The 27,832-nt window shown below is 48.0% G+C and overlaps 1 protein-coding gene across 5 annotated transcripts in view; it reads left to right on the top strand.

Moving 5' to 3' along the window:
- Window positions 1-27,832, top strand: part of MAF (MAF bZIP transcription factor) — a 366,703-nt gene that overhangs the window by 151,971 nt on the left and 186,900 nt on the right. Inside the window, exon 3 of one of the 5 annotated variants that reach the window (XM_057713318.1) lies at window positions 17,811-17,826. The exons of the other annotated variants lie outside the window; for them this stretch is intronic. The gene's annotated coding sequence lies outside the window, so the exon portion shown is untranslated. Of the gene's footprint in view, window positions 1-17,810; window positions 17,827-27,832 lie in introns of those variants that run through there. 5 annotated transcript variants of the gene reach the window in all.

Consider the following 27,832-nt stretch of genomic DNA (forward strand, 5'->3'; position numbering starts at 1 on the left):
GTATCACTTTACAGTTCTGGAGGCCAGAAGTCTGAGGTCAAGGTGTGGCAGGGTTGGTGCCTTTGGAAGTTTGTGAAAAACGGATCCGGCCCAGACCTCTCCCCCAGCTTCTGGTTGGCAACTATCTTTGGTGACCTTTGGCTTGTAGAAGCATCACCCCAACCTCTGCCTTTAGTTCATTTGGGGTTCTTTCTGTCTGGGTGTCTATGTCCAAATTTCCCTTATGTATAAAGACACAGTCATATAAGATTAGGGGCCTCCTCTTCTCCAGTATGACCTCGTCTTAACTAATTACATCTGTAACAGCCTTGTTCCCAAATCAGGTCACATTCTGAGGTATTAGCGGTCACGATCTCAACCTGTGCATTCTGGGGGTGAGGGGACACAGTTGACCCCATAACTCCTGGTAAGGAAACAAAGCCTTGATTAGCATCAACCAAACTACGTGATTCCCTCTAAGGAACCCTTTGCACAGGAAGCCTTGAGAAGTAACATAAAATCGTGTTTCTTCGTGCAGAAAAGCCCTGATCTTTTCACCTGCCACTGCTGGTGATGCAAATAAAATCACAGTCAAAGCCTACAAAGGTTGCTCCCTCAAGTCGGAAAATACGAGTTAGAGTCCATGTGGGAAGAGAGACACTTATTTTTGTGAAGATCTCTAGTTGTAATTTTTAAGAGGTACTGTCAATAAGATCACTCTGTGTATATAAACAAAGATTCAGAGAGATGAAATGATTTGTCCAAAGTTACCTATGAGTAAAGGACCCAGGAATAGTTAAATATTTAATAAGAAGATATATAATGTATGTATGTATCCTCTTAAGATCAATTTTGGGTTCCCTACACAAGTGAAGAAACTGAGTGTCGTGCAAAGAAGTTAAATAACTTGTCTAGTGTTACTGACTAGGATATGGCCCAGGTGGGATTCAGATCTAGGCCACTGGCTCTGCAGCCCTTGCTCTTTAACTGCCCCCCTCAGCCTGTGTTTTAGAATTCAGGACTCAGGGCTCACCACCATACTGCCTTCATTACCAAATACCAGGGCTGCTCTGTATGGTTGAGCAGGTTGTGCACTGCACAAAGGGGCTCAGCTGAGGGGCTGAATGAGGATGGAAATTCACCTTGCACACTAGTCACGGAGTGTGTGCCCTGGCAGGGGGAGTGGGGTGGGGGCACCCTATTCTAATTCAGATAAAGGTACCGTGTATGGGTTAGTTGCAGCCCTGCAGGTTACCAGCAAATACAATAAACCATAACTATTTACCTACGTGGATTTACGTCAGTTTGTCCAGGGCTAGTAAAAAAGGGACGTCTATTCCCTGTGTCAATGTCAATGGCAAGAATTTCCCGCTAGCCCAACAATCTCACTTATCCACTGAAAACCCAAAGCACTTTTACCTTCCTAAAATGTTTGGCAGCAGAATGGAAGGCTGGTTGTGGAAGGCAAGGCCTCCTGTGAGCCCTCTGGGTCTGGCAGGGAGACGGGTGTTAGTGGACATAGAAGTCAAGAGCAGTAGAAAGAAACGTACGTGTCAACCCCCATCTCCCACAAACGGGATCCTAATGTCTGATGTCTTAAAAAGTCATAACTGAGAGAATGAGGGACCTTAAGATTGATGGAAAATGAAGGAGTGAGGTCAGAGTACCAAGGCCAAGGCAAGTGGGCAAAGCAAAGCCCATATTTGGAAGCGCATCAGTGGCCCTGGGCCACATTTAGCATGTTGAATCAGGATGCTGCTTATTTATTGAACCTGAAGCACAAATCAAAGCCAGCTGGAGGGATAAGCGGGGCGCGCTTCATGCAGACAGCACCCTTGCGCCTGCAGGGCCCGCTTTGAAAGTTGCTTTCTTTGCACCAACTCATCCCAAAGTTAGGATCCTACGAGCTGGGCGTTAAGCTGGGCGTTGGGCCAGGCGAGTGAAGCGTGGGAGCTGCAAGCAGTCCCTTTGTGACCATCATCAGCCCTGGGCCACTCCCTCTCCCGTTCAGCAGACACCCCTTAAAACCGTGCTTCGCGCAGGACAGAGGAACCACCTGGAAGTGGAGTTGCCGCAGGTGAGAACACGGGGAGACAGGCCAGGAGCCGGGGGCACCAGAGCTGTGGGCAGGAGCAGTGCTCCCGAGGGAAGGTCCAGATCAGGGAGCGGTGTCCTCTAGAGACAATGTCCCGTTTGGGTGCGTTAAGCAGGGGAGGCGTTGACGCTCGTGGCTCGTCTTGTCAGCGAGACCCTGAGGCCCTGGCTCAGCCCAGGGGAAGGGAGCAGACGTGGGTCCTGCCTCTGAAGCTTTCAAGCTTTAAAAAGGGAGCAGGCTCTATGCACCGAATATAGCTCCAGCTGATTTTGTAGTAAATTATTCAGATGTTAATTGCATTGTAAACAAAGCCGCTACCTTTCTTTCCTTTCCAATGATCCTCGTAAAATGCTAAAATGCGCGTGAGCAGCTGGGAGAAGGGAGCAGAAAGCCGAAGTGGGGAGCAGGATAGAGGGCCCGTGTCTGGCTTCTGGAATGAAAGGCCCGTGGTGGACGCCTGGCCTGGAACCCGAGCCGGGCAGGAAGACTTTGGTCCCCAGCCCAGACTCCAGGATAGAAGATGTTGGTGGGGTCGACGCCAGCGAGCCTGCGTCCTTCCCCACCCCAGCAGACTGTTTAAATTCCTCCAGCAGGAGTGACCCCTTATGGTGCCACCCTTTCTGGGGGTGCTGAGCTAGAGGGAAAAAGCATCTGAATGTTGCACAGACCACAGTACCAGGCGGGACGCGGGAGCGCACAGGCCCGCTCAACCGTCTGGATGTAATTTCAGCACGAGATACAGAGGGGACCGAGGGATCAAGGTTTTCCCTTCTCCGCATCCCTGCTCTGACATCTCTGTTAACTGGTACATGGGGGTGGGAGCTTGCAAACCACAGTAAGGAGCCCAGGGCACTAGGGACCAGCCGCTCAGCCTGGCTGCCCACAGTGGGGTCTGAATTTACCGTGTGCATCGCATCCGCTTAAACTGTGAAAAGCCAACCTGCTTCCTTCCCCCTCTCTCCACCGCTTCCTTTGGAAATGACTGCAGTCCTAATTAAAAGCAAATTGCTTAAGCGGGTGGTGTCAGGCGAGGGCTGTGCTCCTCAGAGGGGAGGCCTCCTGCCAACGGACAGAAAAAGCCGGGCAGAGAGAGGAAGAGGAGGCAACGCAGGATGGAGGAGACTGTTCCCTGCAGCGGTCCCCCTGCAGCACCAGCCTGGCCTTCCTTGGCCAGCAGGTATCACACCAGTGGGTGGCAGATTCGCGTCGACTCACAACAGAATAATCTACATTTGCCCAGAGAGGGGCCAGTGTAGCGAGAGGCTCAGAGAGTGTCTGAATTCTGGGAGAGGATGTTCCCGGGTAAAGGCCCCAAGGTAACCCTTGCAAGGATGTGCCAGAGAGAGGCATCTTAATGTCCCCACTTCTGACTTAATTAGCTCCAATAGGCATTTAAAGGCATCACTTTGTTTACGGGACATCTTAGCCTTGTTCTTAGTGAAATGAACTATTTCCAGAGTGACTCGTTCGTGCATTCCACGGAGTCTCCATCTCGCTGTCCATCCGGGAGACGTTCTGACGGCAGCTGTTTCATCACGGCCTCTAATGACCCCAGGGCTGATCCCCTCCCTTCCAGAATCTTTGGGGAGGAGTCAGCTCTGTCTCTGTCTCTCTCTCTCCCTCATTCTACCAAGCTAACGATTAAAGGGAAAATGTCTCTCTGAGGACCCCAAGGTAGCAGCAGGACACCATGAGCCACGCAGCATTTGTCCTGACACAGCTGAGTATTGAGCTGGTGGTCAGCTAGGGCTGGCTGCGTCAAGCAGATCTGACCACTGGCATGTGCTGCCCATCCCCTGGGGGTGAGATGTCTGAGACGGGTCCATCATCGCAGGTGATTAATGCCATGTACAGGGCTTGGTTGGGAGACCGGGAACTCCCGCACCCCAAGCCTTTGGATGCAGGTGGAGGAAGCAGAGGTACTTGAGGTGCTTCATCTGTCTCACTCAGAGCTAGATTTTTAAAGCATCAATAGAGTCTCTTGGAAGTTGCTTTACAACAGGAAAGCTTTGAAGCAAGTTTGAAGCTGTGAGAGATCAGGGCAGCTATTCCTTCGCTCACATCCCATCCATTTCTTCCTTTTATACCTATTAATGATCCCCGAGGCTTCAGCCACTGGCGGGCCAAGCCCTAGAAGCACAGAGCTGAATAAATGCTGATTCCTGCCCACCAAGAGGTCGTGGTCTGAGAGAAAGCTTACTAGACCAAAAAGCAGAGCAGTTACACCCAAGGGTCGCAGGGGCTGGGATGGAGAATTTGGAGGGGAGCACAGAGGCCAGCCGGGGACCATCAGGAAAGGCTTCCCAGGCCAGGGGATCCAGAAAGGAGAGACAGGAAAGTAGGAGGTAGGGGGAAGAGAATGAAGAGAAAGGTTTAAGGGGGCCTTGAGGCAGGGTGCTCAAGGTGGGGGGGGAGGAGCATTCTGAGCGTGTGACCTAAGAAAGAGATGGCCGGCCCAAAGGGTGGTGTCCAGCTGCCATGGCCTGCCAGCTCCCCAGACACAGTCCCAAATCACTGACCTGACATCACCGGCTCCAAATAAATAAATAAGCAAGCGAATGAAAAGAATGAATAAGCAGAAATAGAATCGTTTGCTCAAAGAACCAGGTAGACATGGCCAATTAACGGTGGTGTCCCAGCCCAGCTGAAGTAGCAGCAGATGTTCGGGGCCACCCAGGACACAGCAGGTGAACAGTCGAAGTGTGCCCAGTGACAGCTGGGTGAGATAGCCCGAGGGTGCAGCACAGTACCCTGAGCAAGGCTCTTTCCAAGCACAGGTTTTGATTTGCTTCTAGAATCATTGATTGTGAGATTCATTCAGGTGGCCTGCTCTTCGTGTTTCTTTTTTCTCTCCTAAAACCACAGTGATCATTGAAATGTGTCGCAGCATATAGTTTCCTAGGGGTTTCCTACCCATTAGCCTGTGTGGTTCTCACAACAAATTGGAAAGAGTGGGAAAATCACTCTGGACTTTGAGTACCAATGACAGAAATAGAACTCATTTGGCTTGGGCAAAAAATATGTTAATCTAGTGGCTCATGCACATCAGCAATCCAGGTGTAGTTGGCTTCAGGTGGGGTTTGATCCAGGAGCACCCGTGATGGCATCAGGACTGGTTTCCTACATCTTTTAGCAATGTCTGGTTTTTGTGTCAATTTCGTTTTAAGGCTTCATTCTAGGCTCCAACTGTTGGTTCTGGCAGCTCCAGGCTCACACCGTCCTTCCTGCTAGCAGACTCTGGAGACAGAAAAAGCATTTTTTTGCCTGAACCCATCCGAATCTATGGGTTTGTTTTGTCTAGATTAACCTAGGTCACATGTCCTTCTGTGGACCCATCCCTGTGGCCATGAAGATGGCACAATAGCTGATTGCTAGGCTGGCTTTGTGGGTGCAGCCTCGAATCACTCACACTGGCTAGGGAAGTTTGGTGTTCTGATTGTTCAAGACTGGGTCCTCTGCTTTACTCTGAAGCTCAGTCACATAAGGACTAAGTGTGGGTCCTGGGGAATAATTGTAGTAAGATTCCAAAAGTAGGAAGTGATGGAGGCAGGGCCACATCAAACAACAAATAGCCATATGTAATCTTAAAGGTTTTAGTCGTCCCATTAAACATGGTGAAAAGAAACAGATGGAATTCATTAAATAATATATTTTAACTCAATATACCCCAAATATTATCATTTTGCCACGTAAACAGTATAAAAATTATGAACCAGGCATTTTACTTTTTTTTTTTCATTCTAAGTCTCCAAGACCCAGTGTATATTTTAATTTACAGCATGCTCTCCCTGATTGCTGCAGTTGTATCAGAAACATTTGATCTGTATTTAGATTTCATAATATTTAATACCAGTTGAAAAAGTAGATTCACCTCCCCAAGTTGTTCAAATATACTTAAAGTTTTGCCAATAACTGAGTTAGGAATTTGTATTTAAATATAAATTAATTATAAAATTAAATGAAATAGAAAATTCAGTTTCTCCATGACGCTGGCTACATTTTAAGTAGTCAGTAGCCACGTGTGACTAGTGGCTACCATGTTGGACAGCACAGGGCTAGAAGGTAGGAAGTACCTAGAAATATCTAGAAGTATCTAGAAGTACGTAGAAGTAGAAGGGCAACTTGAGTGCAGTGCTCACTGACATGGGAAGAACTCAGTAAGGATTTTAATCTTGCTTCTGGCATTTACTAGCTGTGTGACACAAAGTAAGTTATTTGAACCTTTCCTAGCCTCTGTCTTTTTCTCTGCTAAAAGAATGATATCCACTCTGCAACTTCTTTCTAAGGACGTTTACTCTCCTGGGATTTAGTAAATGCTCAAAAATAATAACTATTATGAATTGAACCCCAATCTTGATGCAACCTCTCTTCCAATGCTCTTCTTTACCTTTTTCTCAAATGGCCATATATCTTTTCCAATTCAGAGACAAAGCAAAAAGATGAATTAACTCAGTAAAATAAGATTGCAAAGTACAATAAATGTAAGTAATCACCCAGTCTTTTGGCTACTCTTGGCTGAAGAGCAACAAAAGCTTTTCAACAAATCACCTAATTTATATTCAGGTTGATGGCAGAAGTCTTCACAAATGATTCTTCTCCTGAGCAATGGGGGCAGGGAGTAATTATTTTGCACCTGCCATGGACCAAGCACTGTGCTAGCTACATGATATTCTTAACTGCCTCCATCCTTTCAATCTTGTGAGCTGTAGGTATTATCTTTCCATTTTCATGGAGGGGAAACTTTGATTCTAAGATGCTGTAGAACGTTGTGCAGCTAAGATGCAGTAGAATTGGACTCTGATTTCTTAACTGCAGTAAATTCAGAAAGAGTATTAAGATTCTGTGTCCATGCTCCATATATAAATCAGCTTTTTTTTTTATTAGTGGCCAGTAACTAACAAGGTATTGGTTATTAACTGATTTTCAGAACCATCAGGTTTTCAATTCAAGTAAGAAAAGAATGCGGAGCCTTGTGTTACGTTTCCAACCAGCTTGATCCCAAGGTGGAGAGAAATTTTCTGCCCTGGGGATCAAGTTTGCTGAAGGGCAGCTTGGCTCTTAACTGTGCTCTTACTTTTGTGAGTCTCCTCCTCCAGACTGTGCAGTAAGAGCTTTTTTTTAACCCGGGGAGGCCATGCTCCAGATAGTGTTAAGCCCACAGGAATTTCATTTTAAAAATAAAAAAAGACCTCATGAACTTATGTGCAAAGAAGTAGCCGCAAGATTATTCATCACAACATCATCTGTAATGGTAAAATAAAAAAACAGATGGGAATGTCTGATGAGAGTAGATCATAGAAATAAATATGGGTGCATCTGTAAGATGGACTATTACGGGCAGACCTCATTTTCCTACGCTTCACAGATACTGCGTAGTTTACAAACTGCAAGTTTGTGGCAACTGCGTTGAGCAAGTCTATTGACGCCATTTTTTCCAACAACATTGGCTCACTTTATGTCTCTGTGCCACATTTTGGTAATTCTTGCAATATTTCAAACTTTTTCATTGTATTTGTTATGGTGATCTGTGATCAGTGATCTCTGAAGTTACTGTTGCAAAAAGGTTACAACTCACCAAAGGCTCAGGTGATGGTTAGCATTTTTTAGCAATAAAGTATTTATTAATTAAGGTATGTACGTTGTATTTTTTAAGACATAATGCTATTGCACATTTAGTAGACTGCAGTATAGCGCAAACATAACCTTTATATGCACTGCGAAGCCAAAAAATTCATGTGACTGGTTGTATTGTGACGTTTGCTTCATTGTGGTGGTCTGGAACCGAACCCACAAAGTCTCGGACGTAGACCTGTATAACATCATTCAACTGACATTATTTTTTTGTTTGTTTTTTCTTTTTTTTTTTTTTAATTTTATTTTCAACTGACATTATTAAAGGTTAATTAAATTTGATGAACAGTAGTCATCTTTGGGTAAAAAGTAGTTTACAGAAAAGTGTGCAGAGTGAGTTTCAATTCTAATAAAACAAAAATCATCCTGGTATAAATAAAGAGCATCAGGGTATATTATAAAGTATGAAGATTTGTTAGTTCTGGGTAACGACATGGTATGCGTGATTTTTACTTTCTCCTTTGTATGTTCTCATTTGATGAAGATGTATGGATATTAGGATTTGGATAGGAATGTGTAGTATTTTTTTTAATTTATTATTTTTTGGGGGGTACACCAAGTTCAATCATCTGTTTTTATACACATATCCCCATATTCCCTCCCTCCCTCAACTCCCCCCCCCCCCCCCCGTCCCAGTCCTCTAAGGCATCTTCCATCCTCGAGTTGGACTCCCTTTGTTATACAACAACTTCCCACTGGCTATCTATTTTACAGTATTTTATTTTTAAAAGCATCACTCAACAAATTGGTTATAACATGAATGTTCTGATTTTTAAGAGGCACGTGTATCAGTATCTAATTGATCACAGCCATGGAGTGTTTGTTACGAGGCAGGTGGTTTCAAACCCTTAGCTCCTGCAGTCTCCCCTCATTCCCGGGAGTAGCTGCAGCCACAGCCAACTTCTCCCTTAGACACAGTGCACAGAGCGCCTTGGACTCAGGACACTTTAAGGATCCCACAGACACGTTTTAAGTTCTTGTAAAATCAGAAGGAACAAATGACTAATAGAATCCCTCCTGGCTTATATGTATCTTTCTACCAATGCAGTTGCAAAATATATCTTTTGAAACTTTGATATTGTGGGAGGAGGGGACTCACGATGGTCAAAGTGCTTGGGGCCCCCAGAAACCATAATGAGCCCCGGGGTGGGACTGTTACCATATTGTGGAGAAAGAAATCCAGACTTTGGTTACAACTTGCTTAAGCTGACTCAGGGTAGAATTCTAATTCTGATCTGTCGACTCTCCACCAGGCTGCCTTGTTTCTGCTTTCTGGCATTAACTTTTCAAAGCATTATTTTTCACTGTCTCAGTAGAGCTTTGTTATTATTTGATTTCCCTTAAGAGGAACAGCGTCCACAAAATCTTCCCCCTCTCCTTTTGTAGCTGACCTTGCAACCAGGTGGTTCTGCCTGAGTCCTGCCTTGATGACCACGGGGTTTGTGTAAATTATAAATATTGAACAGCGTGTGTCAATGTCTTGTCTACACCCGTCAGCAGAGAAAGTAATAGTCTTAATGGGCAAAAGTCTATGAAATAAGAAATGTCTTGATTTGTGTTGTAGCCAGCTAGTGAATCTTCGTCACATTAGCAACCGCACGATGGGATCGAATTGGTTTTCTTTCCATTTTAATACCAGACTCAAGAACCTGAGGACATGACTGTTTTTAAAACATCAATCTAAAACTTTAATTTGTGATTGAATAGGAATCACAAATGAAAAGATGGAGACTAGGAAAAGACTAAGAAATAAGAACTCAATATGGCTTGATTTCTCGTTCCTAAGAGTTACTATATTTTGACTCCTGGCACATGCCAGAGTTCAGGAGGCAACATACTTTTTCTGTAAAGGACTGCATAGTAAATACATTAGGTTTTGTTGGACATACAGTCTCTGTTGCAGCTACTCAACTCTGCTACTGTAGCGAGAAAGCAGCCATTGACGTTATGTAAACCAATGTGTGAGGCTGTGTTCCAGTAAAACTTTATTTACAAAAACACGTGGTGGGCTGGATAGGACCCATGGGCTGGTATTAGCCAACCTCCGTTGGTTGCTCTTTCTGCCACTCATGGTCTAGTTAATTCTGGGGATTGAACACACAAGCCATTTTGTTCGATGTGCCCAAACTCCTCACCGCAGGCTCCAAAGCCTTCCTCTCAGAAACCACATCTCCAGCCCCCTTGGACGCGTGGACCTTTCTGCTCCCAAGACAAACCGAGTTCGCTCCCATTTCAGTGCCTGTGTCCTTGCTGTTCCCAACCCCTAGAATAAGCTTGCCCATTTTAGCAAACAAAAATACAAGACGCACAAATTCAAATTTCAGATGCACAGTGACTAATTCTTCTAGTGTAATACATCCTATGCAGTGCTGGGGAGATGCTTCTCCAAAAACTTGTTGTTGTTTATCTGAAGTTCAAGTTTAACTGGATGTCCTGTATTCTCTTTGTCAGCCCTACCCTCTCCTACCCCTCTTGTTCTTTATCTGGCTGCCTGCTTCTTGTTTTTCAGTGTAAATATCAGCGCCTCACGTGTCCCTTGCTGGCCGCCCCATTTAGCGAGTTTCCTCTTCCAGGCAATCAGTCACTGTAGCTGTCTAATTTTCTCCATATCTGAAATTGTCTTATTTGTTTAGTTGACTATTATCTGTATCTCCATGAGAGCAGAAACCTAAACTCCTGGGTTTCCTAATACTTGCTGAGACAAGTCTTCAGTAGACATGTCTGTTGAATGAGTAAGTGAAGAAGTAAATGGATGGCTCTTAAAGCATATTCTTCCAAAAGCTAAATATGATTGGGAGATTGGGATTGCCATATATACATTACTAATAAGAAAAAAATATATCAAATTGTACACTTTAAATATATGCAGTTTATTATATGTCAATTATATCTCAATAAAAGTTATTAAAAAAAAAAAAAGAAAACAAAAGCTAAATATACCCAGTGTAATGGAAATACAAATAAAACTAACATCACTTGAGCACTAAGTGTGTACCAGGTCCAGCCCAGGTCCCACTTCACCTCTCTCTTCCTCCAAGAGCTCAGGAAGGAAGGTGTGTCCTCAGTTGAAAGAGTAAGCAACAGAGGTTCATTACATCGACTTATCCCGTTCAAGGTCTCAGAGGCAAGGAAGTAGCAAAGGTGGGTATCAGATTAGGTCTCTCATTTTAACCCCAAACTCTGGAATTCTCAGGACCCCTCCAGAGAGTCTTGTGTATATCAAATGTGTGTGCTTTCTTTGCATTTCATTTCTTTGGAACAGTAATAGAAACAGAAGGAACAATCTGGAAAAGTCAGGCCACTTCACTTTGGCTCCACGGACAACTTCTTTCCAGCTAGATCTCAGCAGCTACCAAACCGGCGAAACGCGATTTCCAAATGAGGGGTCCTGAAAACAAAACAGAGTAGCACCAAACACTGCACTGGCCTGGGGTGTTTTTCCCTGAGAATCCCGCCCTCAGCCTAGGGAAGCGGTGACGTTACTTCACCCAGCTCCCACCAAGAACCCCCTTTGCCACATTACCTACTTCATTTTCCTTTCTTCCGCGTGGTCTGGGATGTTCCTCATTTTCCCTTCCGAGGTTTGTGTCTTCTTGAAATAGCCATAAAGCCTCCCATCTCCTTTCTCTGTGTGGGGAGGGTGCTTCCTGCACGTTGCCACAGAGTCACAGATGTGACTCTATCACCCTGTTTCATTTGTGGCTGCCGTTGCCCAAAGTGGGTGCCCTCTCTCTTGCGGGTGGAGGCCTCGTGCCCACCAGATCGCATATAAAGTGACATGCACTTTGTTCGCCATCTGAGAACCCTGATATACATCTATAAACGGCACAGCTGAAGGATCAATCTTATTGATTTTGGTTTCCCCCCAGTGCCTCTGTCAGAACGAACACAAAGGATTGCCCCATCTTCCAAATCTATAGGCATGTGCTTGGCTTACTGCAGTTTTTGGTAGGTGCCAGCCACAGTCACTCTTGCATAATTTTGATCTTGAAGAAGATGCAGGAGAATTGGCTGGTGGGTTTTTAAAAAAAAACAAAAAAACACGTTTTTAAAAATTCTTTGAATTCACTGGTTCCTCCAGGGTCGTGCCATACAAGCATGAGCGGAACACTTTTTTTTTTTTTTTGGGCAGGAGGTTTAAAATGCCTTGGATTGTGAAGCAGGAAAGAAAACAAAGTTTTCAGAGTAGGACTGGTTCATCAATTTGTAGGTAATGGTGATGGGTACAGGGCCAGTGCCGTCCCAGATGATCACTCTAAAGGCTTCTTCACCCCGAGGAAGTACTTGAGGCTGATTTCTTCTTGATGCCCAGGCAGACTCCATCTAGATTTTTCTCTGAATTATTGCATTGGCCACGAAAATCTCCCTGCTTCCAGAACCTCTTTAAGCGGGGGTTTTTCTTATTTTGTCAGTTTGTTTCTTCAAAGAGAACAGGTGAGCTCTAGCTCTGCCAAAACAGGCATGGAAAGAAAGGAACACAGAATATTGGACAGGAAAGAGTTTTGGGGTCAGGGTGCCTAAGGCTGGAAGTCTAAAAGGGGTCCATCGATAAGCTCCTTCCTGTCAATTGGTCTGAAGGCACTAAATCTGATGAGAACATCTCTTTGGTAGATGCCAAGGAATCACTGATCTTCCAAAGCCAGGATGCTTCCTCGCCTCCAATTTCCATTTCCTCCTGTGTACTGTTTGCTCGAACAGCACGTATTTGTGCTGATTCTGATGTAAGGGAAAGGTGAAATATTGTGACACCGAAAGCCAAAGCCTTGTTCCAGGAAAGTGTTGAGTTCTGTTATTTCCTTCCTCAGCCTCCTCGAATTCTCTTCTTGGGGGAGGCAGCCCGGAGCCAGAACTACTGTGTTTGTCCAGAACTACTGTGTTTGTTTAATATTAAACATCTGAGCACCGAGCGTGGTCCTCGCCTCCCCAGCCCACCTTCGGCCCTGCAGGGATGCCCGTCCTCCCGAGGGGGAAAATTAATTCCGCGTTCGGCCCACATTTAGGCCGGTGCATTTCCTGTGCAAACACAGCTGACATTTATGAAATCTAATTTAATAAATGTCTGCGATATAGCGCTCATTAACATACCGCAAAATAGCTCCAGAGTAGCCCGTTTTAATCAAATAAATTGTTGTTGCCGTTCCGACAGGCTGTTCCTTTATTAAGGGGGAAGCGGCACCACCCCTGCTGGGGTCCCAGTTTGGGGCCTGAGGTTGGGATCCTGCAGGTCCGCCCAGTGATACCGCAAGGGGCCTGCGCCTCTTCTCCTGTTTGCTCCGGAGATGAGAAGATGAAAAATTGCTAATGAGACATCCTCTTCATAAATCTTACCGACAATAAGTTAGAAAACCCCGTGTCTTTACATATGGTAGGCGCCCGGGGATCCCATTGCCATATGTAAGCAGCAGCCTCTGGAAGAAAAAAAAAAAAAAAAAAAAAACCCACAAAATTGTGTCGCCCGTGAGAAACTTCTAGAACTGTTTCCCAAGCCTACAGTGAGCAGACCACCTGCTCTCTCCCCACCTCCCTGGTTTTATTTTTTATTTTTCATTTTTCCTCTCCCTCACCACGGGGACTGCCTCTTTTTGTTCCAAATCACCATCGGGAGAATTCCCAGCGCACTAATTAGGAAATGGTGTGGTTTGCTAAATGCCCTTTCTGTCGGTCACCGCAGAATGAGTGAATAATTACCCCCCAGCCAACATGGGGCACAGGTATTCAGACTTGTGTGTGGGAAAACAGGGGCCCTGGTCTTCTCTGGGACTGCTCCCAGCCGACAAGCCAGGCCTCCACCTGCGCACGGCCCCCAGCTAATGAGAAATGCCTAGTTTGTCAAAACTCAACCCATCTTCATATCTATCAGCTAAATTAAAAGAGACACGAGAAGATGGCCTCTCAAGCTCAGCCCGACGGGAGCCTGTGTTCTGGAGACACAGTGAGACCGGATCATCCAGCTTCAGGCTGGCAAAGAAGACAGGTGGTTGGTTTTTCACTTAAGCCAGTGGCACCCTTGAGATGTGGAAAAGTGGAACTGTGTAGAGGATTCCTTTTTTTTTTTTTTCTCCCTTCTTAGCCAAACAACTTGATTGTCTGTCACCTGTCATGGGGATCAGGCAGAAGTCCAGAGGAAAGGTCCCCAAGCAGGCAGGACAGCTGGCCCGGGGGTCCCTCTGCAGAGTGACACCTAAGCAGAGGACCCCAGCAATTAGCCGTTTCCAAGAATTCCCACTTCCAGGTTAAAGGACGGATGTTTTCTCATAGAAAGTAGCGTGTGCTGGGTGCGCGTAGAGCACTTCAGCAGCGCCTTATCTGGACCCGAGAGGGGACACTCCTTTCCTGCCATATTTTATCCAAAAGTCATAAACAAAACCAAGCTCCTGATATTTGGTCAACAAGAGAAAACACTTGGAAAGGCGGGCAGGAAGTGAGGAGCCCGGCGGGGTGGGGATGGGTGACTATACGGCTCCCAGAAAGGGAAGAGGTCCGTGCAGGGCCCGGGGGAACTGGGGGCCACCCAAACACCTGCTCCCTCCATCCTTCCCTGTCCCCGATGCCATGCACAGAGACCACTTTGAGGACCGTTCTGTCCCCCAACCCAGAATGACATAGCACATTCAAATAGCACACCTTGGACCTCTGATGCCCGCTGGAACACTGGCTAGGAGAGGGAGAAGAATGTCCCCCTCCCCCACCAAAAGAGGTGGGGATGAGGCTGGCAGGGGCCCTTTTGATGGTTGGCACCGAGTCTGGGACAGACTGACTTTGTGTTATTTTTATGCTAATTATTTTACCAAGTGATATTTGATTGTTTCTATAAGAGGTTTATGTCAGTGCAGTTCACCACAGGCTTTTTAAAGACCTCAAGATGCAAGAAAGAAATGCACCCAGAGTCCATTAAAGAATTAGGTTCTATTAATGCCTGAGACTGCCGAAAGGGCCACAGGTACCTCCTCAGTCTGCGTTGAAAACAGGAACGGCGCTCCCCCAGCTTAATAACTTTTGCTAAGAGAGTAGAGAAGAAGCATCCTTTCAGTTTCTGAGTTTGGCTCTTAACGTGTCTTGGAAAGTCTGGCATTTCTGAGAATGATGTTTTGGCTTGGATTCCACTCTTCTGACTTGAAAATAAAGCTGGGATGCTGGTGTGAAAATAAGAATCATCATGATAGCTTCTCTAGCAGAGAGCCCACTTCTGTTCTCAATCCTCCAAAAGTAACAGTATAAAAAGCTGCATTATCTCTTTTCAATCCATCAAGAAATCTCCATAAAACAATCAAGTGTGTTCCCCAACTTGACAGGGAGAAAGCAGCAAAAACATCCAGGTTGTCGATGCTTTCAGATCTGTGGGACCCTTAAATGCCTCTCCTTTCTTCTCTCTGGTACCGGCGACAAATTTGGGGATTCGGAGCCCTGGGTTCTTCGGAACAATGTCTTGAGTGTCTTCTCTCTCAGTTCTATTTCTTCATCTGTAAGATTGCAGAAGGGAGGGAGCACTCCTGCTGGGTTGATATTTAAACCTTCCAGCTTGGAAAAGATAGGATTCTATGAAAGTCATAGTCAAGTCCCAATTTTTTTTTTTTCCAGTTTAACCATAAACCACTTCCTTTTTAAAAATTCTTCCAAATGTCTTAGATCACCCTGAAAAGAAACAGCAGCAGTCCTGTTTCGAAGCGTTTATAAAAATAAAGTATGTTTATCACATGCATGATCTCTGTAACCCCAACACGTTGATAGAGAGCCTGGCACGGAGTCGCTGCCCCGTAACTCACGGGTAAAAGAAGGAATGGTGATGACTTAACCCAGGACCCCTGAATCTCCAAGATGCCCTCCAGAAAGCAGTGGCATCAGAGGCGGCTCTGAGCCCCCACCCTGGGCTCTGAGCGCACAGCTCCTCGCCGACTCCCGGTGGTGCCCCGTCTGTAATTATTAGCAGTGAGTCATCGCCCCTGCCCTGGTCCTCTGCGGCATGTGGCAGCTCAGGGGCACACACAGCAGCTGTGACCAGTCCCGAGCTGGGTGCGTCCCCTCTGTCAGTGCTGCTGGGTGGGGAACAGGTGCTGTGCGTTCTCGGGCACGTGTGCTTTGCTGAAAAGAGGCAGGGAAGGCTTCACCGGTGGGGGATGCTCTGTGTGGGCAGAAAGCTCAGATGTTTATGGGGAGTGACATTCCTGGGACTGTAATAGGATGCTCTAAAGGATTCAAGGACGTGGCCCCTGGAGGGAAGAGGGAAGCTAACATTTGTCGCAGGGTCTGTGGGTTTAGAGATGTCATTGCTTTAGAGATGAGGAAACCGAGGTTCAAGCATGTTAGGCTCAAAGGCACGCAGCGAGGAAGGGGAAGGTCTAGGAGTGAAATCCAGGTCGAATGGACTCCGCAGGCCATGCTCTTTGCAATATGTCCTAGGCAGAAAAGAGGGGATGGATGCCTTGAGAGGGAGAGCTGAGTTATCAGTGGCCTGGAGACTGCAGGGGGCTTAGGACACGAGCTGCTTTGTAGCTGCAGAAGGAGACGTAATCCAAGATTTGAACGCTGACCATGTTGAGATGGGCACGCCTCAGCCACAGACTGAACCTTCCCTGTTAAAGGGGACATCTTCCCCAAGTCACAGCTCTGTTCCTGAACAGCAGAGAAGTTTGTTAGTAATGAGATCCTGAACAACCCAATGAGTTGCCTTCCTTCCTTCCCTCCCTCCCTCCCTTTCTTCCTTCTCCAAGAACGTGTTTTTCTATCTTGTGCCACACTGTGCTAAGTGCGGATGATACAGAAGAACACACAACGGACCACATTCCTGACAGTGTGGAGCTCGCCAGGGCTGGGAGCTCAGCCGTTGTTGGGGTCCACGTTAGAGCTGCCCACCACGATTTCTGCTTCTCCCCTCCTTCTGGACACGTGGCCCCTTGAGGGTAGGCATGGACTTGTGACTTGCCTTGTCCGATGAACCCTGTGGGAAATAAGCATGGCACCTCCGGGTGGAAACATTCAAGACCAGGTGTGGGATTCCTGGAGTCTCTCTTCCCTGGCCCCAGTGAGTACGGACACCCTGTTGCTATAGAGGACAGTTGTCCAAAGGAACCCCTGGTGCCACAGTGACATTACATGTGCACTCGTCTCTGTTGTTTTAAGTGGCCGAGGTTGGGAAGTTATTTGTGATGGCAGCCTTGTTAGTCTCTCCTGGTTAATACAGCTGCATTTTGAGCTTGGTTTTCCAGCTTATCTTTCTTTCTGGCTTCTTTTTTTAGCCATACCCTCTCTTGGAGAGTTTGGCTTTCCCACTAGACTTTGAGTTCCTTGAGGACAGCGTCCATGTCTTATTTACATCTGTATCCCTCACACTTGGTTCAGGGTCAAGCACATGTTAACCGAGTGAGTGAGAGAAAGAGTGAAATGAACGTCCGGGTTGGCAAAGCCAAAGCACTGACCCCAGAGGCACAGAACGGGTGGGCTTGTGAGCTCACACAGACGAGGGGGTTTGTCTAGCGGGTAAGTGGTGGGGTCAGGATTTGAACTTGGGTATGTCTGACCCCAAGGCCCATGCTCTTTCCGTTTTGACACCACTGACGTCGTCTTGATTGGGCTTCCGATCGCTGAGCCTTCTCCTCCAGTGGTCCCGTCACCCGCACCATCTCCCTTCCTCTGGGAGACTTGCAGTTGCCTCTCGGGAAGGTTTCTCACCTTACTGTTACTAAGAAGGAGAAGAACTAATATTTGCTGAGTGTTTAGTAGAGTCCAGGCACCTGGTCTCAAAGTGGACACTGCCTACATGAGAAATACATACATTAGTGATGTAAGTTATTTAAATCTCATCGTAAACTGAGAAGTAGGTCTCATCCTTATCCCTAGGTTAAGGAGGGAAAGATCTAAAGTAACTAGATTCAAGTCACAGAATTCATAAGTAGCAGAGCTGAGACTTGAACCCAAGTCCCACTCCAGAATGGAGGATCCTCATAATATTTTATGTTGTATCATATCGGAGGGAGCTTGTGTGTGTGTCTTGTGTGTATGTGTCCGAGAAAGAGAGAGACCAACTTTTGGTGGGGGGTGCTGGTGATGATATAGAAATATCTTTTCTCCGCTTGCTGTTTATCCAAGTTTGTCACTTGTGTTTTGACAGGAAGCTGTGAGGACTTCCTGCTTTAACTCTCACAGATGCTGGCCCTGATAACTCCTTATTGACATACCTCCAGGGCAAGGCGAGATCCAGCTGCTGACTCTTGTGGGATTTCAGGACAAGGACTGATGGATCACCTCCTCCTCTATTATCTCTCTACAGCCTCCTAGCCTGGCTGGGCATGGGTGGGGGAGGGGAATCTTTCCTTTGTCCTTAAAGTGGCCTTTAAGCCCTGCACGATCCCTGGGCTAAGCACTTTCTTCTGTGTGACCTCATTTGATCTGAACAACTGCCTGGCCCTGTAGGGAATGTTATCCCCATGTGACATGTGCTCAAGAGCAGAGTGGGAACACAGAGTAGGGTGCTGTGGCCAAGAGGGTCGAGGCTTAGGACGCTACTCAGTATCCTGCAATGCCCAGCGCGGCCCCACAATAAAGACTCACCCAGCCCACGTGTCAGTAGTGCCAGGTGGAGAGACTTGACTTAGAAACCTCGTGGAACATTCAAGCCGTAGGGCTGGGATCGAACCCACCTCTGCCAGTGCCCGTCATGTACTCCCCTCGCAGTGGAGAAAAGATGGTTGCAAGGCCTGGGAGGTCAGGAGGTCCTTCTCCAGCACCTCCACGTGGTTGCTCCCTACCTGTTCACACCTGGTGCCACCTCGACCACCTTCCCTGACCACTCGTGCATCTCACCGTTGTGAGCTTGTGTTCTGTGCACCAGCATCCCTGAAGGCTCATCTTTGTCCTGTTGTGTTTTCAAGGTTGATTTTGAAATGACCCCAGATCACAGACCTCTGAGTGTCATCTGAGGCTGGACTGGTATATTTCACTCATTCAGGGAATACCCACGCCGCGCTCGGCCTATGCCAGGTGCCAAATATGCACAAGGGAAAAACGTGAATCATTATAATAGTGATAATCTCAGCAGCAACCACCAGCAGTCACTAAACGTTTCATCCGATACAGGCATCATCTCATGTATGAGTTTTACTGAAGGGTACTTGGGAAATGCAGAAGCGAGTGCCCGGGTGTGGAGGAGCAGTTGACAAAGATGGCCCAGAGATGCGGGGGCCTGAGTGGAGACATGGAAGAGGAGATGTGTGGGTGAGCATGTAACAGACAGAAAGATGAGCATGAGGGACAGCTTGGGAGAACCAAACCCAAGGTGGGGCTAGAAAGTTCCAGAAAGAAATTCAGTAAGTAAAGACAGCGTTTGGGGTTGGTCAGATGTCTGCACCACACAAGTAAATCATGTAACTCAGCTCAGTTTGTAGGTGGTCCCCATCACACAGGGCCAAAGGGTGTCCAGGTTGACTTAGGTAAAAATAGAGCTGGTCAGGCTCCTATGCAGTTCCCAGCTTCCCCTGCCCCAGTCAGGATTTCTAGGGCTTCCCCAATGCTCACTGTCAGGCAGGCTTCAGAGGCCTCTTTGAATGACACTGAGGTTGGTTATCAAAAATAAAAGGCATAGGGTATGGATACTGGGTGGCCAACTCAGGTGTCAATACCCAAGAATTACAGATATTTATACTGCTCTCCAGGTCCAAGTCACTGGGGGTGTGACCAAATTAATTAACCAGTGGAGGTTATTTATTGAGTTCCTTCTCTGCTCTGGAGCCAGGGGGCACAAAGAATAGTGATAGTGGTGCAGTCCCAGCAATAAGGACTTGAGGTCTTGTGGGAAGCCTGCAAGACCAAGTCAAGAATGTAGCAGAAAATCACCCAGCAGTGACTATGCAGTGCAAACCACAACTGGAAAAGGGAAGGATTGGTGTAGAGAGGCGAGATCTAAAGTTGCTTCTGGAGAAGGCAGGATTTGGGCAGAGCCTCGGAAGATGGGAAAGATGGGGACAGTAAGTTGATGAGGGCATTTCATTCGGCATCAGGTAAAGATCTCTAAGACCAATACCTAAAGAAAAGTCAAAGGATTGTAAATTCAGGTCAGAGTCAAACTCCTTAGGACATCACATAAGATCCCTCATTGTCTGGTCTCATCCTCCCTGCAAAGAATCATCTCTGGCCTCCCTGCCTCCACCCACCCCCACTTCACACCCAAACCCTGGCCTCCTATAAATTATCCCCAGTTTATAGTCTCATCATGGTTTGGAGTTTTTGCCTATGCTCTCTACTCCATTAGAATGTTCCTCCTTTTCTCTGCAGGATGAACTACTCTATCCTTACAGGAGCCGTTTAATCACTGCCTCCTCCGCGCAGCCTTCCTACATTCCCTATGCTCTTTCCTTTCTGCCCTCATCCCATGTCATGGCCCCTACACGCTATTGGTCACCGTGACTCCCTCCCTCAGTAGAATGCAAGCAGATTCCTGAGCTCAGAAACTTGTCTGAGTGTACATTTCCTTCCACATCTGTACGGAGCACAGGGTATGACATCCTCAAGGTGCACGAATTACTTGTTGACTCTCTGTGTGACTTGAACTAAGAGCTGGACACCTGTAATGAGCTGATTTATGGGGGCTTGGGGTGGGTTTAGAGTCACTCCGTCCAATTTGGTGGCCATTGGCCACATGTGGCTTTTTAACTTTATAAAGAAATAAAAATTTAAATGCAGTTCCTCAGTCACAGTAGCCACATATCAGGAGCTCAAGAGCCACACGGGGTGTTGAAGAGCTCACATGTAGAATATTCACTGCAGAAAGTTCCATCAGACAATGCTAGTCTTGCCTTTACGGAGTAGAGAATGGCCTCTTGTGCCCATTCTTCTGTCCTGTTTATACCCTCTTCTTTCTCCCTAGGGTTTGCTGCAGCCAATTCTTTGGGCAATTGACTGTGGCTATTTGTATATACAGTGCCCAGAGCTGCAGAGGAACTTGGCGGGGTGGGGTGCGCTTCAGGCTGTTACTGCTCTGTGGCATGAAATCCCTCCTCGTGGGTGGGTTTCGAGCCTGCACACAGAGCCCAGCGGCTGTGGTGTCAGGACACAGCTACCTGTCAGGGGAGACTCGAGAGCCAAACGGCAGAGCAGGCTGAGCTCAGCTCCAGGGGACAACACAAGGTTCACAAACACCTGGCAGGCTGGGAACACACTTCTCTCAGCTTTTCACTGAGCATGCTGTGAGCGGGCAGAATAAGGACAGGGCTATTTGAGACTCTTCTTGTACGTGTTTCTTGGGCGGGAAAAAAAAAAAGCCTGCCTTTTCCCTTTTTCATATGATCATTTGGTTTGCCAGTTCAGTGAAGGGCATTTATTGACCCCCCGAGATCAGTGGATTTCTAATATTATTTTTATTTTGCAGTGGGCCCCGAGAATATAAGCCCAATTTATAAAGCATATAAAAAGGGTCGCCACCAGGTTGAAAGTGGGGAGGGGAGCCCGAGCCCCAGTGGTTTGGCCTTTCCTCCAGCACCATCAGATGGCACAACTGCAGGGGCGTTCTCCACACTGTGGTCTCGGCGGTGACCCCACCAGCCTCACCCTTACAGTGGGGGGAGGTGTGTACGATGTGAAATGGTTGGTCTATCTGCAAATCCTAACTGTAAAAAAAAAAATCATAAAATATGCATACTTCTACAATCTTAATAACAATATGCATATTTCTACAACTCTTTCTCATGTGTAAAGGGCTTTTTAATAGGAAAGCTCATCTGATCGTCTCAACAAAGGCTGGATTAAAGGCTTTGGGGTCCGGGACTCGTCTTCTCCTCTGGACCCCTGACTCCTAGTTTCGTTTCTGGCACGTAGTAGGCATTTAACGTGTTGTTTGAGGAAGTAGGAAGAAGAGAGTAGAGAAGGAGGCAGGGTAGGAGAGGGATGGGGGAAATCAGGCAGGAGGAAGTGAAAAAAGAGAAGAAGAAAATAAAGAAGGAAGGAAGCAAGAAGGGAGGGCGGCAGGGATGGGGCTTGTGATGTATCATGGTTAAGTTTCAGTGTATAGCTCAAGAAACCGGGATGCAGCGATTTTAAGTGACTTATTAAACGTCAACAAGATAATAGAGTAACCTCAATGTAATCTCAACACTTGTGTTCCTAAAGCCCGTGCTTTTCACCATTACTCCACCCACCCTCCCGTGTAACTTTTTTTAGATAAAAGCCTATTGTATGTGTGCTTAATTACCTCTTCTTTTACGGCTCCAGCTTCCTAATGTGTATAACTGTAGAAAAAGTCTGTCTCCCTCTGAGAAGGAATTTCTCTCCTAGGATCCTTGCTCTTCACCTGAAATAACCACCCCCTCCCCTTGTCTGTCTGCGGCAAATTGGAAGCCAGCATAAGGGGTGAAAATTAAAAGCGCATCAACCAGCCTAAGAATAACTGAGGCATTTGTGAAACCAAGCCCCCAAGCACTATTCTTCGTGGGGCGGCTGAACTGGATCGGTGTTTAAATTCATGCTGTGTCAGGACAGAGGGGGTGTTCTGGGGCTGGTTCCATTTTTATAATGAAGCTGTATGTCTGGAATTGAAAAAAAAAAAATCTTTGACACGGGGGGGAGAAATGAGTGATAGGATGTGATTCTGAGATTACCGGTGGGACTTCCTAATGCAGGCTGAGCTGTTGCTAACGGGTCGTGCCACGGCCATGATGTTAGGAATAATTAAACCCCAGCTAAATCCCAGTTGCAGGAACACAACTGCGTGACTTCACCTCCTTCCAATGCACGCGCGTGCACACACACACACGTGCACACACGCTCACAGAGGGAGAGAGAGAAACTTTCAAAAGGCTTGTAACAGAACAAAACACAGTTTTTACGATCACAAAATCTTTATAGATTGCCATCCTTGAGGTGAAGTTATATCCTTTATGGTCACATTTTGGTAGTTTCCTTAAATTATTGAAGGCATTTTGTGGGGCCTGCGCTCTTGGAACAGAGCTGGAAAAGAGGCCCCTGTCCCCCGTCTGGAGGTGGGTTAATGACGGCGTGCCTTGTGCCATGCGTCCAGGACACAGAGGTTAATAAAACCCGTAGCTCTTCTTCATGGGTACCAGGGGATGGTTAATGTTCGAGCCTGTGCAGGACCTTGGCTTAATGTTCCACATGAAGGATTGCGCTGCCAGACGACACCCTCCCTGGTGCCAACCTCGCATATTAGTACGTGCTAGAAGCGGCCTGAGCACATCCGGAAACCTTAGGTGCTGCTCTCTGAGCTGGGTGTGATGGGCTGGCAGCCTGATCTCTTTGCCGAGGGCACTGGCCAGAGAGTTGCGAGAGCTTGCACCCGGCCCCGACGGGCTGCAGGGTGTCCAGATCTGATGTCCCTGTGTCCTCCCGCATCCAATGAAGGGCGTGAAATGCCTTCTGCCCTCCTGGGGTCTGTGCACAGAAAGAGGCCCAGGGGACTGTAAGGTGATACATCAGTTTCGTGGTTGACAACACAGGCTTTTGGGGGGTCATGGGAAACTTGAATCAGATCTGTGTTGACTTTAGCCCCGTACGCCTTGGGCGAGTTGCCTGACCACTCCGTCTTGATTTGGCTTCTGCCAGAAACAAACCCTGAGACGAGGATTTGAAGTGAGGTGGTTCATTTGGGAGGTGACACCAGGAAGCAGCAGGGAAGGGAAGGTGCCACGCGTAGCACGTCATCAAGTTACCGCCGTGGGCACCTGGAGGGGACCCCGCCGGGAACCTTTGGGAGGCGGTGTAGGAGGTGTGCCTCAGAGTCTTCCCACCCAAGTGGCGAGGGAGCTGGGGCATTTGTACACCACCTTCTGTCGGTTATTGCCTGAAGGTGGCTCCAGTGGCCTCTGGCCTGCCATGCCCATGCCCAGAGTGGGCTCCCACAAGGGCAAGCCTCAGGCACAGAGATGCTGGCGGTCGGCCGTGTGGACGGCGTGTGCTGAAACGGTAAGACCTGGGAGGAGATGAGAGGGAAAGGCCCACGTCCCTCCTCTCCAACATGAGGCCAGCGCCTCCTACCTACTAGATGGTCGTGAGGATTAAATGAGATAATACAAGAGCCTGATGACTGGTGGTTGTGATCCTTGAACCCCAGGGCGGGTACGTTTCTTGCCATTAAGGCCATAAACTAGACCTGGGTGGATTGCCCACAGTTGAAGTCTTCCTTCAGGACTCAGCTCTTTTGCTGTTTTGGAAAAGAAACTTGACTGTGTGTTTGGCATCAAAGGGACTGGACGGGATCAGTCGGGCAGGTGGGAGGATGTGCTTTCCCTCCCTGAGACCAGAAAATGAGGGAAGGAGTAACTTTTGTGTTTTCATGGAGAAGAAAAGGGGCCGTGTCGCCCCAGGTGGGGTAGGCGAATTCACCCGCTCCTAAGAGTCAGCCGTGCAGTCTGTGGTCACCCCAAGTTGCTGGGCACACATCCTGCGTTTCCTAGATCGTTTGCCATGCTGCTTCTGCCGTGCAGTGGGTCAGTGGGATTTCTTCACCAGAGGGTGAAGCAATGTCCCTGAGTATGTGCCCCGAGCCTCTTGCTCAGACGTCATTAGGATGTGGGGAGACACGCCAGAGTGTTCTTATCTCAGAATGGCCGCTCCATGCCCCAGCCTCTGCCCCCTCCCGTGGGGCCCCAGGATACATCCCTTGAAGGGACAGTCACGTCTTAGCGTGGACTCCTTGCTTTGACATGGATGGGGGCGCCTCTCCTTTGTGTCCACAGCGTCACCATCTCTCAGAAGGGACTCCAGAGCAGATGTTCAGGACCCAGCATCTAACCTTCCACTGTCCAGTGATGCTGGGCCCCTGAGGGCTGTGTTTGTATAGTCATAAATGAACCGAGGGTGTCTGCAGTCTGTGGATGCTACTCCCTAAGTCCATGTTGGCTGCGTGAATGAGGGCGTGAATGAAAGGATGAATGTGGAAATGCACAGGGAGATGAGAGAGAGAAGGTGCGGGGCGGCAGGGGGCGGGGGAAGGGTGCTTTTCATGGGAAAGATAGATTTGAGAATCTGCAGCTCCCTTAATTGCCTCCCCACAGTTGTGCTAACAACCAGGAAGCCAAGCTGACACTTCCGTGCAAATCTGAGATGCCCCTTTGCAGTTTCGCAAATTCGTTTCTTGCCTTGCTGTCGCCCACTGGGGAGATGTCCCCAGTCTGACTCACAGTTAAGCATAAATAGTGCTCGGGCTGCTTTAAAAAAAAAGAGAGAGAGGAGAGAGAGAGAGAGAGAGAGAGAGATGGTCCTGCTTCTGATTGCGATGTGCGTCATTAGTTGACTCCGCGGCTCCCTGGGCACCCCGGGCTGTAAGCAGGTGATGGTCTGGGGACACGGGGCCCAAGTTGGTCCCGTCTCCGTGCGCCCAGCTCTTAAAGGGGAAGATTCTTTTTTTAAAACAAGCCAGACACTACAGTGCATTTTAAGAGCCCTTGCGAATCAGACATCTTCACGATGGGGTTGAAAAACGGAAACAGATCCCAGTGGAAAGTGCTTCAAAATAATCTCCAGTGTTTCTAGAAGCACACGGGGATGTGTGGTCCACACTGCATGGGGTGATTTTGTTATCACGATTCTTCTACCTCCATCTGGCCCGAGCTCTTGAGTATTTCAGGTGAGAAGCATCATGGAATAAAAACTCACCGCTCGTCCTCTCCAGGAATCCAAGCCGCAAAGAGAGGCATTCTGGGAAATGTGACCCACCAGGGTCCTGAACCTCTGATTTTGATGGTGACATTTGCTCTCTGACTCACCCTCTTACTTGCTATTTTGTTCAGAAATATATATCAAGCGCTTATTCTGTTAGGGCCTATTCTCTGTGATGTCCCTGCCCCAGAGATTTTTTGTTTCATAAAGATCAAGTAAAAGACCTCAGTATGGTACCACTTTGGTGAGAATCCAGAGGCCAGGGGGAGCTTGGGCCAACCTGATGGGTCAGGAAAGTCTCCCCGAGGAGCAGGAATCTAGGTTAAAACCGAGAACAGCATTCAGGGAGGCGAAGCTGGGGACAAGCACGACCAGGAAGGGTGTTCCTGGCAATGAGTGCGTGCAGAGGTCCGGAGGTGAGGCGTCTGGCTCAAGACCAGGGCCATCCCGGCTCCCTGGACAGCAGAGCAATCCTGAGTCTCAGTCTTTGGTCCGATGCCATCCGGGGACTCAGAGCTTCCTTACCTCTCGGCTCACTTAGTCGACATCCCGGGTGAGAGCTGGTGATTCCCACCCACGTGTTCACTTGGAGACACGGAGCCCCTACCTGCTCTCTGGGGCCTCTCTTAGTTACGGGAGATTGGGTGCTGAGTGAGACTGGGATCCTGCTTTCCGTGGGGAGCACGGCTGTATTAGGAAACCCCAATTTTGGAACAAACACGTTAGAAGGTGCTGGCTATTCTCCCTCACTCTGGATGACACTGTCTGGAGGCGTTTGCTATGGTTATACGCATTTTACAGAGGAGGAAACTGAGTGCAGGTGAAGTCACCTGCTACATCAAAGACCTGGACCTCTTGGAGCCAGGATTTCACCCGGGTCTGCCCATGGCCTTTCCATCCCTGAGCAGGATCACCGGGATGGTAACAGAGGCGGAAGGCTCCAGGCCTCCCGACATACCTACGCAGACCCATTCCTGGCCTCTAGACTTATCCTGAGGAGGTGGGTTAAGACGTCTCACAGCTCCTCCCAGGCCTGGACAGTCTCACGTGGGGGCCTCCAGGGAAAGTGGAGGAAGAGACACCACCATCTTGCCTCAGTTCCATCGAGCCCCCGTCCCTCTCGGTCTAGGAACCCGCCCTGCCAGGCAGCTGGGCCTCTGGCCTTTATCCAACCGCACCCCCGGCACCTCCAGCCTTTCCCCTCGGGCCCCACTGGCCGACCTTGGCCTGTCTCTGGCCTCAGCCCGGGCGCCAGGCCTGCTTCTGGAGCCCGGCCAAGCTCCACCCAACACGCAGCCTCTCCCCCAGTCAGGTCGGGCGGGCCGAGAGCTCACAGGTCAGCCTTAAGCCAGGGTCCCCCGTGCTGCTTCCTGTGCGCAGCATGGCCTGCAGGTGTGAGAGGCCCACCTGGAGGTACCTGCATAAGTTTGAAAGGGGGAAGAGTTGGCTTGAACCTTCTGAGAAAGGATCTTTCCGTCTCTGGGTTTCCCAAGTCAGCTGGCTGCTGGTTCCTGCTGTCTGTCTCTCTCTCTCTCTTACACACACACACACACACACACACACACACACACACACACACACACACACACACACACACACACACACACACACACACACACACACACACACACACACACACACACACACACACACACACACACACACACACACACACACACACACACACACACACACACACACACCTTAAACCCTGGAGAACAGCCGCTTTCCACCAGTTGTTTCTGTCCTCCAGGTATCATGTCAAGTGACCCTAATCGTCCAATTTAATCCTCACTTTTTCCCTAAAGGTCTCATGAAGCAAAGACACCCCTCCCATCCCCATTTTACAAACACATAAACAGAAGCTCAGAAAAATTAATTTTTCTCCAAGTCTCAGACAACTAGTAAGTGACGGAGTCTGAATTAAATCCAGATTTTTCTCACTCCACAGCCCATGCTTCTAGACACTAAGTAGCTTTGTGACTTGGTGACATCTCTTGGCCTCCATTGCCTCATCTGTAAAATGGGGAGAACAGTAATACCCGACTAGTGAGACTTTCGCGGAGATTGAATGAACTCAGTGATAGGGGCCTGGAGCCAGCTTAGGACAGCACCTGGCCTGCGAAAGTCACTGATAAGTGCTGGATGACATTGGTGTGTGTGTGTGTCATTGTCATTGGCCCCGACAAGTCTGTCCTTCTTGGGGGCACCCACGTCAGCTTCCCAGCTGGTGCCTCTGCATCTTTTGTCCCAGGCTCTGTCCCATCTTTCTCACCTCATGGCCACTGATTGCTTTGTTTCCCTCTGCTCTGATTGCTTTTCATTCCACATTCTGAACGCAACAAACCCCAGAGACTCCTGGGCTGATCTTTATTCTTTCTGTGAGGGTACATGTAGAAGGCCAGAGTGGTAACTTGGTATCACTTTTTCCCACAAAGCTCATCTCTGCATTTCCCCTGACTAATTTAATGTCTTCCACTGGACTGGCTTATTTTGCAGCAAGGTTGACCCTTCAAAGTGAGGAGCTTT

The sequence above is a fragment of the Hippopotamus amphibius genome, chromosome 16 (genome assembly GCF_030028045.1).
Source record: "Hippopotamus amphibius kiboko isolate mHipAmp2 chromosome 16, mHipAmp2.hap2, whole genome shotgun sequence".
Taxonomy (NCBI): Eukaryota; Metazoa; Chordata; class Mammalia; order Artiodactyla; family Hippopotamidae; genus Hippopotamus; species Hippopotamus amphibius.